The following is a 13,754-nucleotide window of genomic DNA, read 5'->3' as shown; positions in this document are numbered from 1 at the left end:
TGGAAATATATATATACACACACACACATATATGTATTTGTATCTACAGGGAGAAATAGAGGTACAGAACAGACACACACACACACGTGAGTATGTATGTATAACTACAGAGAGAAATAGGGATACACACATAGGTGTGTGTGTGTGTGTGTGTGTGTGTGTGTGTGTGTGTGTGTGTGTGTGTTTGTGTTTGGATATACAGAGAAAGAAAAAGAGAATTTTATTTTTTTAATATTTTTTTTTAGTTGTCAATGTTCCTTTGTTTTAATTGTATGTGGTGCTGAGAATCGAACCCAGTGCCTCACACATGCTAGGCAAGAATTCTACCACTGAGCTACACCCCAACCTGAAAGATAACTTTTTAAAAATTACTGTTAAAAAGGAAAGTATATTATTAAAAACAAGTAATTAGCCTCTCTGGTCTCAGGCCTAAGTTGTGGCGACATGGCTAAAAGCACTAAGAAAGTCAGAATTTTTGGAAATATGGGACTCACTACTGTGCCTCCCTCTGGAAAATGTTGAAGAAAATTGAAATCAGCCAGCATGCCAAGTACACTTGTTCCTTCTGTGACAAAATCAAGATGAAGAGACAGGCTGTGGGGATCTGGCACTGTGGTTCCTGCATGAAAACAGTGGCTTGTGGTGCCTGGGCCTACAACACCACTTCTCCTGTCACAGTCAAGTCTGCAATCAGAAGGCTGAAGGAATTGAAAGACCAGTAGAAAGTTCTACCATATAGCAGAATTTCGGTTTGTTGTTAATTATAATAACTGGATGTTCTGATGTGAATTTCATTAATATTGCACTTTCAAAAGAGATTTGTAAATTGAAGCCCTTCTAATTTGAATTGGAAAATTTCTCTGAGATGGGTTATTGTAATTCAGGTCTTTTTTTCCCCAGTAGTAAGATGATAATGGCATGAAACTAAGTCTTAAGGCTTAGGTATATACCTAGCTTTTTTTTTTTTTTAAATCACTGTTCAACTACTCAGGTATACATTGACATATTGTACAAATTTGTTTTAAAGGTAAAATGTGCTAAAATACACAAAGTATATAGATAAAAGTAAAATAATAAAATATAAACAAGTAATTACACATTTTTTCTCACAAAAATTAATGAAGAAAAAAATTTATTTTCAAAATAAAAATATTCTGAATAAAGCTAATCAGAATTTGAAACTTTATTTAAATGTATTTAATGCTTAAATATAAAAGCACTACATACTTCTTTAATATTCTAGCTATTATTTAAAAGGCATTGCAGAAACTGATAATGGAAGTACAAATTGATATAATTTTTCGCATAGTATTTTACACAGTAACACAATAGTGTTTAAAATGCTCATGCCTTTTGTTCAAGTAATTTCTCTCTTTTCATTTTATCCTTTGGAAATAATATGTTCACTGAAGTGCACAATATGTTTGTTGAAATTTTTTACAATCACAAGTAGTGGAAACAGTCAAATATTAACAAAGATATCCTAAGAGAATAATGGTTTCTCATAAAATATTAAACATCTTGAAATAGATAAGATAACATTTAAGATGTTTAATTTAATTGTATTCATTTTAGTAGAATTTTGCTTTGTTTATCCACTCATGTAATCATCAATATTGGGAAACCAAAATGAAAAGACAAAGACAAAAATGATAAAGTTCATTTCATTTCCCTATATACTATGAATAAAATTCAAACTATTCAAACACTTGATTTTAAAGTATCATTATTTTAAAAAATAGTAAATATATAGCTATCAAAAGTTCATGGAGGGGCTGCAGTTATGGCTCAGTGATAGAAAACTTGCCTAGCATGTGTGAGGCCCTGGGTTGTATTCTCAGCACTACGTAAAAATGAATAAAACAAAGGTATTGTGTCCAACTACAACTTTTTAAAAAAAGTTTAGGGAGGAGCTGGGATTGTGGCTCAGTGGTAAAGCACTTGCCTAGCACCTGTGAAGCACTGGGTTTGATCCTCAGGGACACATAAAAATAAATAAATAAATAAACAAAGAGGTGTTGTGTCTGTCTACAACTAAAAAAAGTATATATATTTTAAAAAGTTGAAAGACTTTATAAAAGGAGGAATATGAAAAATAATGGTGTGAAGAGTGGTTTTTAAACTGTAGTCATTAGGTTAAGAGCATCAACAAGTTATTAGAAATACAAATTTTTAGACTTCAGTCTGCAGAAATCAATAAGAAATTCCTGGTGATTTTAGTGCTGACCAAAGTGAGCAGATTGGGACAGCTGAAGTGCTTCATATGACGTTTTCAGAAAGGGGAAGAAAAAAATCATATAAATGGAAAAGAGATCTAAAAAGAATTTGACCTCTATGATTGTTGTGATCTTAGCACAGGATTTCCAACTGGTATGCAGAAATATAGCTAAAGAAGAGAGATGGAATTCGTTTATATGAAATTATGAAAGAGGAAAAAGGCAGAAAAAATAGTTTACTACTCACATAGCACATAGACTAGTAGCTAACTAAATTGTAATGCTCAAACTAAGAAAGTACCTATTTTTGCTCTTTTGTTTTTGGTTTATTGTTAATGCTGCCTTTAGTTTTTACTACGCTCCCTCCAATGTGCAATAATTGGCCTCACCTTCTCTAGGCTTTAAGACCTAAAATTTATTACATCTTCATCATTGCTTTAAATATCCCCAGTTCATGGTGTTCCTGATGGGTGCTTAACCCAGTGGTAACCACTGTTCTGGAAACTGGAATTTCTGAGTGCTTCCAGAGTGATGTATTCTATGAGACAGAATAGCCATGGAAGAGATAATAGGGAAACATTCATGTTACAGATGATTTCTTCAGAGAAATCAAATACATAAATACTTGTTCTTTTTGGGATCTTTTTTTTTTTTGAGGTAAACTAGCAAGTAAGACAGAATGAACTGAGTCATAAATCTTTCTTAGCACAAGAAGACTGGATTAAAATCAAAAGCTTAAACAATAATTTGGAAGCAAAGTGGCTTTGGTAAGCATCACTAGGTGTCAGGGCAAGAATGTGAACTATTGCAGATAATTCAAGTAAGATAATAACCGAATACTTTTCATTTAAATTAGTGACCAAAAAAAATGGTGACCTTGGCAACAAAAGCAAGGCTGGATTGATAGGAAGGGAGCCAGATGGCTGTGGATTGAGAAGTGTGAATGAAAAATGAGGGAGCAGAGACAGGGGAAAGAAAAATTTTTAAACTTATATGTTAAGAAAAAACAAACAAACAAACAATGAAAATAGCAGTTTTCACAACTGAGGAGAAAAAAAATATTACTGTAATTTACATTTTGCTTTTCAAGTACAATGAAGTATAATTCTGCTCAGATTTTAATACATTCTAAATTGTACACAGTGAATTTGTATCACTGTGTAGTCAGTAAAAATAAACATACTTTTAAAAATAGGTATTTAGTTTAAAATCCCAAAATGCTATAAGGCTAGAATGCATCAAGCTCATAATCCAGTCTCTGGCACATATCCAAATTAGGTGAACATCTGGATCTCCTAAAGGAAATGGAGAGTTGTGTGCTTGGTCCTGTGACTGCAAAGAAGATCCAGTAAATTCACAGAAGAGTTCAGATTATACGTTGGAGCTGTTATGGCAAACTGTACATCTAATTGACAGCTTTTCTGCTGAAAACATCAATAATCTTTCATTTTGGGCTCGAGATCCTGAGCAAGACTCTAAAGGCTCATTTTGAAAAGTTATAGCTTTACAGGTCACCTCTGCAGCAGATTTATATAAGAATTTTATAGTGGATAGGAGAAGGTGTAAGGGTGTTTGGGGAGATGCTCTTACTCTCTACAAACCTAGGTCAAAGCTCTTTCTAAAAACAAAAATGAACAACAAAAACAAAACCTCACAGCCAAATGACTCTTTTGTTATATTATTTACCTTGCCTAAAATTTACTGAGAAAATGGGCTTTAAGGCCATCAATTGTTTCCATCTCGGGAAAACATAACAAAATGCGAATTAATAAGGTATAAGATGAATTTTTGGCGTGAAAATATCTTAATGATATTAAAACTTCTTTATTATGTTCTGGTAAAAGTGGTTTGAAGATGTTTACCTTATGGGCAGAGAATAACTTATATATGAGTTGCTGTATAGAGAAAATGTAGACCAATATGATAGCCACTGTTTACATGTGGCTCTTAAATTCAATTGAACTAAAATGCTTTGTTCAATTTTTTGTCACTGTAGCCAAAATATCTGACAAGAATAATTTATAGGAGGACAGTTTATTTTATCTCATGATTTCACAGGTTCATTCCATGGTGGGCAACTCCACTGCTCTGAGCCTTAGGTGATGTGGAGAACATAGCAGAAGGGCATGGCAGAGCATCACTACTGAGATCATGGCAACCAGGAAACAAAGAGAGACAAAAAAGTTGCTGTTACATAGTAGAATCCAAATGGTACATCCCCGATGACCAATATCTTCCAGTCACGCCCTACCTGCCTACAGTTAACATTCAGTAATCCTTTGAAATTATTAATTCAGCATATGGATTAGGTTAAAACTCTTGTAATGTCTCACTTCACCTCTGATAATTCCTACAATAATATATGAGATTTTTGAGGTCCAAACAACAACAATCACTCTAACCATGTAGCAAGTGCACAAATGTTAACTGTGGCTGGTTGTTACCATACTATACTATACAGAAGTAAATTACAACTGTCTCAATTTTCTTTTAAAATATTAGCATAAATCTGCAACATATTGATAGTTACTACCTGCTACAATTGAAGAAATGTGATGCACTGCTCACTTTTTGTATTAAAATATTATTTTTAGTGGAAACTGCTGACTTTTTTTCAGATTAATATTATTTCACTATCTGATTCCCACTTACTGATTCTTCATCCATGCTCTTTTAATGGTTAAAATAACAAGAGTCAAATTTTCAACTCACCAAATAAGAACTTTAGTGGAGTTTACTAGTTTCCAGGATACTTTGTTAAGCTAACACATGTCCTCTAGCATTAAATGAAGGAAATGTTTTCTAGTTTTGATAATTAACACAAAGGTCCTAACTGGGAATGTTTTAGTAGAAATACGAATAAATCCAGATACCTGTGATTTTTGTGGGTTGGTTGATATTCCCATATCAATACTGGATGCAGTATCTATAATATTGATACCTAAAATACAGTGGTTTAAACATACTACATATTTTGTAGTATGTAGTATGTTTAAACCACTGTATTTTAGTATTAATACGTCAGAGCCAAATTATATTACAAAGAATTTGCTTTTGTTTTGTGATTTTTTTCCATAAAATTAATCATCTCTGAGGGATTGTTGTTGGAGTCTTCTATGGGCAATTAATCTTAAGAGAAAGATAATGGGAAACAGCTCATTATATGGAGAGGGTATGTAGATACAAATAGTTATTGACACACATTCATTCTCTTTAGTTGATTAGATAATAATGATGTGGTTGATTAAAAAAAAACGTAACTCTACCTTCTCAAACACTTACTTTCTTGCAGCCTCTTTTAGCCATGGGTATACTTGGAACAAGTGATGTGTAATAAAATTACACTGTATATTTTCTAAAAATCATATACTTTTCTTATAAAAAGAAAGAGAGCTTTTTCATGTTTTCTGTCTTTTCTACTTCTCATATTTTCCTTTTGTAAGTTGTAAATGGCAACCTATGATAGAACAACCTTCTAAGAATTATGAAGACTAAAATCATATATTGAGGACATCGAAGAAGAAAGAAAAAAATTTTGTTCTTTGAATAGTTGTGGGTCACTGGCACAATGAGAAAAATCCATTTTTATTTGGTCATGCCCTATAGTTGTATTTGATATATACGAAGAAATATACCTCTAAATGATTACAAGTACTTATGTAGAAAAGGCCTTGAGCATGTACAAGGAGTTGGACTATTATAAAAGGCTGTTTCAACTCTCAGTTTCTTGGATCATGTGTGAACAAGGCAAAGGACTCTTACAGAACAGGTCATTTACCATGCCAAGGCCACCACCACATTTCTGATTTCAACTCATTATGCAGAGGTTGCATTTCTATCACTGCTCCTACAAATGGTTGCAAAGATCCACTCAAATTTTCCCAGTGCTCCCAGCTTGATTCTAAGTTTACCCATTTCTTTGCTTTAGAGACTCTATAAATATTCTTGATCATGTCATGATTCTATGGATACTTTTACTAGTGATTGTACTAGGTGGAATTGCCTTTTGTTTCGAAGAAGATCCCCTTCACCAATTAGGTCTTTACTGGAAATAGGTGAAAGAGAGAAATGCACAGCATGCTATCACTCTAAGGACCTCCTCTGTCCTAATCTTACCTGCATCATGTGTCAGTGTGTGATTGAATTAGGGACCATGTGAACAATCATAGATAAAAACTTAATGAGAAAATCCTTAAATTAACCTTCTTCCTTATAATATAAGATAGTGTTGCCAGGTTCTGAGGATGAGGGAGTGAACATATCTTTGTGGACGAAGGATTTTGTTTTTTTAGTCTACCACACACATTATATCACTACAGAAAGACTCAGGCAATGATAACATCAATATTAACAAGAGAAAGCAAAATGTGTTGTTACCTTGAAAGAAGTAGTGGTAAGATCAATGACCAACTTCACAATAGAAATCATAAAATTAATATAACCAAACAAAACTTTTAGCATACTTAGAAACTAACAGGAATTTTCTAACAAAGCTATTCATTTAAATAATAAAGAGAGATCTGTCTAGATAGCTATACTAATAAGATAATTCACCAGTAAACAATCCTAAGTGGAAATTTTTAAGAAAAAATAATCCCTGAATGATAAGGGAGAATAAAGAATGTAAGTAAATCCCGTATGGTGGCACACACCTGTAATCACAAAATCACAGTGGCTCCAGAGGCTAAGAGAGGAGGATTGCAAGTTAAAAGCCAGTCTCAGCAAAGTCAAGGTGCTAAGCAACTCAGTGAGACCCTACTTCTAAATAAATCACAAGATAATATCTAAATAAATTACAAGATAATATCTAACAGAATAGGCTCAAAATAGATAAAGTGAGAATAGAAATACTAGACACAGAAACAGACCCTCATAATCATAGTAGGAAAGGCCTCATACTCTAATAAGTAATTTACAAGACAAAAATCCATCATTAAGCATATATAGTCTTTGAGAAATGCAATTAATAAAACTGATCCAATTAAAATAGACTACTGTTCTAATAATTGGGGAATACACACAATTTTTCAAGTGCCGCTGGATCATTAACCAGAATAGACTATACGCTGGACCATGAAACAAATACATATAAATTCGCAAGGATTGAAATCACATAAAATTTATTCTTTACCTCAGTAAAATTCAGCTAAAAATCAATAAGAAATTAAATAAATAGAAAACAACTGTCAATGAAGCAGCACAGTACTAAGAAACAACAAGAAAATAAAAATGCACTGAATTCTATAAAATATTTTAATTAAAAGTTGATAAAACATTTCAATACTTAATGAATGTAAATGAGGTCTACAGAAAGAATTTTCTTGCTTTAAATGATTGGATATATTGCTATAGTTTAAATATCAGTTGTCTCTCAAATGCTCATGTGTAAGATAATGCAGGAAAGATTGAAGGTGAATGGTTGGGTTATGAGAACTTGAACCTAATCAGTGCCTTAGTCACCTGATAAGGATTAACTGGTGGTAACTGAAGGAAGATAGGGTATGGCTGGAGAAGATGGGTGCTTGGGGGCATGCTTTTAGAGTATATATTTTTCCTTGTTGAGTTGAGTTTCTCTGCATTTTCTGGTACCATGTCCTGTGCTGCTTTCCTGAACCACACTCTTTCACGATGATGTTTGGCCTCACCTTGGGCCCTGAGGAATAGAGTCACCCATTTATGGGCTGAGAATTCTGAAATTGTGAGTTCCCAAATAAACTTTTTTACTTCTATGCTCTATGTTGTTCTTGACAGATCTTTTGGTCTCAGCAGTGAAAATGCTGAATAAAATATGCATTATAATATATATATATATATATATATATATATATATATATATATATATATATATATATATTTGCCAAAATTAATTATAGTTCCAGAAAGTTCAGAATACCAGACAAGATAAATACTCAAAGTCAACACCAAAGCATTTCATATTGAAATTGCAGAGAACCAGATGCAAAGAGAAAATATGAAAGAAGCCAAATGCATGGGGAGAACTCTTGCCTGTAGAAGAATGAAGATGAGAATTACACTGGATATCGATTGGCAAATTATGCAAGCCAGGAAAAAGTGCAGCAAAATACTTAAATAGTGAAAGAATAAAAGATGAGTATCTTTTGTCTTCTACAACAGCTAGTGAAGGCAAAATACTTTCTCTGACAAATGAAAACTGACTCAGGGGTGGTGGTGCATGCCTGTAATCCCAGCACCGGAGGAGACTGAAGCAAGAAATCGTGAATTCAAAGCTAGCCTAGGCAATTTAGTGAGGCTCTCAGAAACCCAGGGAGACCCTATTTCTAAAAAAAAAAAAAAATAGAACTTAGTATGAAAGGTGCTGGTGGTGTGGCTCGTGGCTCTCAATGGTTGGGCACCCCTAGTTCAATCATTTGTGTTTAAAAATAAAAAGAAAAGAAAATGAAAAAGTTAGAAATTTTTTTGTAGACCAGTCCTGCAAGAACTGTATTTAAAATTTCTTCAAAGAGAATAAAAATGAGGTAGATCAGAAATGCATTGTGTACATAAATATTATTAATTAGAGTGAAAAACTATAATAGAAATAGGAGTGATTGAATCAGTTTAGTGATCACATCAGACTTAATATTTCACTCCAATAAATGCTTCTTTTGCTTCTATCAATATAAAAGATATATGACATGAACTAAGCTGTAGGGAAATGGTTCATGCCAAAAAGTTTAAACACATTGTCTGTATTTGAATACCAGCAACAAAACTATGCAAACTGAAATATATTTGCTGAAGAAGGATGATATTTCTATTAAAATATGCTAATTTAGGATGTATTTTTGTAATGAACATTTCATTTTCTCAATTGGTTCATATGTTAGAGATACAGACTTTTTTGAATGAATACAATGGAAATATCTCTGCCACCCTTTTGTTTTTCCTTTTCTATCTCTCAACAGTATATTTCAATTCACATTGTTAATATTAATGAAGTTCAATTCATCAATATTCTCTGTTGAGCTCTTTCTTTTTACAAATGTCAACTATCCAAAGTTCAATAAGACATTCTAAATCCTATAATCTGAGATTAAATTAATTATTATTGTTTGTTAGAATGTGAGGATCTTCGTTATTTTTTTCTTTTGTAGTAAAGTTCTTCAGCTCATACATTATCATCATTAAATGGAATCTTTACCATCCAGCTTTATTTTCTTTTTATACAAGTGCTAAGACTATGACCATAAGTAGTACCATATTTATTTTAGGACATTTGTTATTCCACCCCTAACTTTAAGATCAGTTTGCTAAATCCTGCCAAAAAAATTACTGAAATATTATTAGGAATTTAATTGAAACTTTGTGATAACTCACAGAAATATAATGCTCTTCAAACACATTTATAGGCAAGCACCAATTTTTCACATTAAGCTAAACTTCCAGAGCATCAAATTTAAGAGATGTCCCTAAATGCTGGCATAGAAAATAGTTTGCATTATATAAGACTATGAAAAATCAAATGATATATTGTGCCATTTTTAGTTTCCTCTTATTTTAAAAATGCTTATGTATTATAAAATTTTTAAATACACAAATTTTCAATTCATAATAGAAATATATGTTTGTTTAAGGTAATTTGCATATATATATATATATATATATTTTAAAGCAATTAAATTAAATAATATATACAATTTTAAAAATATTTACTTATACATATTTTTGGTACTGGGAATTGAACCCAGAGCCACTTTACCACTGAGCCACATCCCCATCCCTTTTTTGTATTTCATTAAAGACAGGGTCTCACTAAATTATTTTAATACTTGATAAGTTGCAGAGGCTGGGTTTTAACTAGAGATTTTACTGCCTCAGTCACCAGAGCTGCTGGGATTACAGGCGTGTGCCACCCTGACTGCCAGCAATTTATATTTTTATGGAAGAACAGATAATGTTTATTAATGTACATAAAATGAACTAATTTTATGAAAAAAATTCAACAATTTTGTAGCAAAGGACCCTCATCAAAACCAATTTTCACAATATTTCTAGCCTCCCATGAGGTTCCCTCACACACTTTATAAGATCCCATCAGATTATAACCCATTATGAATTTCAAAAACACAAATTTTATAACCACTTGATAAAAATAAATGGAATCATATAGTAAGTACTATTTTATGTATGACATCTCCCACTTAGTATACAGTTTTTGAAATTCAGGCTTTGTAAGAACAAATGTACATATTTATTCAATGCATTTTAGTTGATATTTTTTCCATAGTATATCAAAAGTTAATGTAAAAAGGTGCAGTGAGATAGGAAAAATAACTCTAATATTTATTAGTACAGTAGGATAAATATCATTGAAATCAATCCATTATTTATTCATTTGAAAGCTAGTAGACAGACTTTTGTATTTGTTCTTTTAAATTACACATAATAATAGGATGTATTTTGACATATTATGCATACATGAATGTTCTCTACACAAACAAGTAATAGGCCAAAGGACATCATTTGATCATAATAAATTTAAGTAAGTATTGAAATGAAACAGTTACTCCATAAACATTGACAATTATGTGTTAATTACAAACAAAGGTAAGTTTAAAATATGTTCATCTCTTTGTATATTAGTGGCCATATGATTATTTTCCATTTGTTAATCATCTAATTTGAATTGAAATATGGGTCATGTTGTAACATTACTTTTTTAAGATAGACTTTTTATTTAAAACACAATATTTAAAATCTAAGATTTCTCTTTCTTCCAGCAAAACTGAGATGTATTTTCTCAACTGATTTCTCTTTATTTTAGCCTCATTACAGATAGATTTGAATGACAATATAATATGCCTGACTCCCTGCTCTCCTGATTTTCCCAAATGGAATGTTGTATTTTAGTGTGAAGTCAAATGCAATGTTGTTTTTAAATGTGAAGAAGTTACATAGCTTATCTGTAAACCAGAAGTGAAGGAAACTGTAAATGACTAATATATGCCTATTTATGCATTGTTGCATACAACCAATGCTATTATTCGGTTCTCCATTTCTGAGTTGCCAGAGCAAACACTTGTGGGAATACTGTATTTGAAAATCTTCTACAACAGTCTACTGATGTGATTAGGTGCACTGCATGACCCTGTTCCAGTGATAATTTGAATGATTATCATATCATCAAGGACCATGTGTCCAGGCACATGACATTGCTTGACTTTGCTTTCAGCAGGATTATGTACCTGAAATGTGATTATACTATATTATATATTTTTAAATCAATTTTATAGTATATGCTAACTAAAATAAGTTGATGTCTTTGTTTTTTATTTTCTACAAAATGTTTTATATTATCAATATCATCTATATATGAATAATGGGTACACATTTCCCCATGTAGCTTGATGGCTTTTTTAATCTTTATTTTTTGTTATTTTTATGTGGTGCTGAGAATCTAACCCAGTGCCTCATGCATGCTAGGCGAGCACGCTATCACTTGAGCCACATCCTCAGCCCCAGCTTGGTGCCTTTTTGAGATAAAAATATTTTAAAATATAGTAGTATAATAGTATAGTAGAAGTATAATGCAAGTACAATAAACTGTATTTGTTTAAAAATGTACTCTTTGGTCTTGTGTCCTTTTTTGCCATATGAATTCTCTGTCTATCTCTCATGTACCACTTGATGCTATTCATTATGAGCCATTACAGAAGCTGAGACTGGAACCATTTTCTTGGACAAGCAGAACTGGAGACAAGATACTACAATACCAGGAACAAGAATTTGTCCCTGACCAGATGGTTCTGGCCAATACAAAATTGATCATATAGAAAAACATAAAGTCATCCTAGGTTGGGTCTCAAATGTGTATGAGCTCCACTGCCTGTAATGCATACTGTGCAGAAATAAAGTGCATTGGAAATGCCTCCCAAAAACAAATAAAGTGTACACTTTGTGAGCCTTGTTAGGTGTCTACACCTATACAATTGTCATAACAAAAAAAGTTTTAAAAAAATGTTCATTACTACCACAATTTCTTTGTGCACATTTATAAAATCCTTTCCCTTTTCCTATCCCTGTAATAATTCTATCACCAATGCACTAATTTGAATTGTATTGATTTCTACTGTATTGAAACATTTTATAATTCAAATTGGTTATAGGATATTTAGAGTCTCTTTTTGGAAATATTTTACTTACAGTGATCTTGGTTGTTTTCCACGTTGAGGTGCAGTTCTACTAAAACATTATAAATACTAAGGTCTTCATGAGTTATATAAATTTAAAATATGTTCTGAGGGATAGGCTGGTCTTTTTTTAATTTGTATTTGTATGCATTTTTAAATAGTTATTTGTAGTTAAAAACACAAGCTCTTTAAATAAGGAGTATGCATTAATGTATATTGTATCAACTAACACAAATTGAGGTCTTTATAATATTTATGTATTTTCTTCTACAACTTAAATATATTAACTTTTCACATTCACATCCTTAATGCAATTGATGTGTATCTTTACTGTCTTTTGAAGAAGTACTTCAAATTTCTTAAAATAAAATTTGAGTAAACATTGGTTTTGTTTTCCTTTTCTTAATTGATTTTTTTAAAAAATTATTTATTTTTATTCTAATTTTTTGTATATGATAGCAGAATAAATTATATTTCATATTATACATATAGAACACAATTTTTCATACCTCTGGTGGTATACAACATACAGTGTGTCTTCATACATGTACTTGGGGGTAATGATGTCTCTCTCATTCCACCATCTTTTCTAACCCCATGCACCCTCCCTTTCCCTCCATCCCCTTTGCCCTATCTAGAGTTCCTCTAATACTACCATGCTCCTCAGCCCCCAACTCCATCATGAATCAGCATCCTTATATAAGAGAAAGCATTCGGCATTTGGTATTTTGGGATTGGCTAACTTCACTTAGCATTATATTCTCTAACTCCATCAATTTACCTGTAAATGCTATGATTTTATTCTCTTTTAATACTTAATAATATTCCAATGTGTATATATATCACATTTTATTTATACATTCATTTATTGAAGGGCATCCAGGTTTGTTCCTCAGTTTAGCTATTGTAAATTGTGTTGCTATAAATATTGATATGGCTGTGTCCCTGTAGTATGCTGTTTTTCAGTCCTTTGGGTATAGATCAAGGAGCAGGATAGCTGGGACAAATGGTGGTTCTATTCCAAGTTTTCCAAGGAAGGTCCATACTGCTTTCCACACTGACTGGACCAATTTGCAGTCCCACCAGCAGTATATGGGTGTGCCTTTTTCCCCACATGCTCGCCAACACTTATTGTTGTTTGTATTCTTAATAGCTTCCATTCTGACTGGAGTGAGATGAAATCTTAGAGTAATTTTGATTTTCATTTCTCTAATTACTAGAGATATTGTACATTTTATATATTTTTGTTGTTTGAGTGTATATAATATTCTGAGAAGTGTCTGTTCAGTTCCTTGGCCCATTTATTGATCGGGTTATTTATTTTTGGTGATTAGATTTTTGAGTTCTTTATGAGTTCTTCAAATCTCCTAGAGATTATTACTCTAGC

At 32.0% G+C, this 13,754-nt stretch overlaps 1 pseudogene; it reads left to right on the top strand.

The window, feature by feature from the left end:
• Positions 1-444: 444 nt before the first annotated feature.
• On the top strand, positions 445-723 carry LOC143389946 (large ribosomal subunit protein eL43 pseudogene; annotated as a pseudogene).
• Positions 724-13,754: the final 13,031 nt, after the last annotated feature.

The sequence above is a fragment of the Callospermophilus lateralis genome, unplaced genomic scaffold (genome assembly GCF_048772815.1).
Source record: "Callospermophilus lateralis isolate mCalLat2 unplaced genomic scaffold, mCalLat2.hap1 Scaffold_74, whole genome shotgun sequence".
NCBI classification, from domain to species: Eukaryota; Metazoa; Chordata; class Mammalia; order Rodentia; family Sciuridae; genus Callospermophilus; species Callospermophilus lateralis.
The sequence above is the reverse complement of the archived record's forward strand: the minus strand, read 5'-3'. Positions and strand labels throughout refer to the sequence as shown.